Genomic DNA, 479 nt, shown 5'->3' with positions numbered 1-479 from the left:
TTCTGCTGTCTTCCCCGCGTCCGTCTGACTTGGTCCGACCTGCTACCCTGCTCTCTGCTCCCCGCCATGTCCCCCGTCCGACTTGCTGCTCTGCCCCTGCCCGATCCCCTGCTTTGCTAGCTGCTCCCTGCCCCGTGTCCCCCGCCCAACTTCTTGTTCCGTCTTCTGCTCCTTGTCCGATCTGCTACTCTGCTTTCTGCTCCCCACCCGTGCCCCCGTCTGACTTGCTGCGCTGCCTTCTGCTCCTGCCCTGCATTCCCTGTCCCACTTTTTTACCTTCTTCTCTCTGCCAGATCTGCTACTCTGCCTTCTGCTCCCTGCCCTGTTTTCCCTGTCCAGCTTCTTTACTTTCTGCTCCCTGCCAGATCTGCTACTCTGCTTTCTGCTCCCTGTTCCATGTCCCCTGTTTGGCTTGCTCTGCTTTCTGTTCCCTGTCTACTCTGCTGCTCTGCCTGCTGCTCCCTGCCTGATCTGCTGCT

At 59.3% G+C, this 479-nt stretch overlaps 1 protein-coding gene across 1 annotated transcript in view; it reads left to right on the top strand.

The window, feature by feature from the left end:
- The window catches only part of TRIM36 (tripartite motif containing 36), a 63,734-nt gene that overhangs the window by 543 nt on the left and 62,712 nt on the right, over nucleotides 1-479 (top strand). The gene's annotated exons all lie outside the window — the stretch shown is intronic.

The sequence above is a fragment of the Gavialis gangeticus genome, unplaced genomic scaffold (genome assembly GCF_001723915.1).
Source record: "Gavialis gangeticus isolate Ggan-Ray unplaced genomic scaffold, GavGan_comp1, whole genome shotgun sequence".
Lineage (NCBI taxonomy): Eukaryota > Metazoa > Chordata > Crocodylia > Gavialidae > Gavialis > Gavialis gangeticus.
This window is presented reverse-complemented; position numbering and strand designations above follow the sequence as displayed.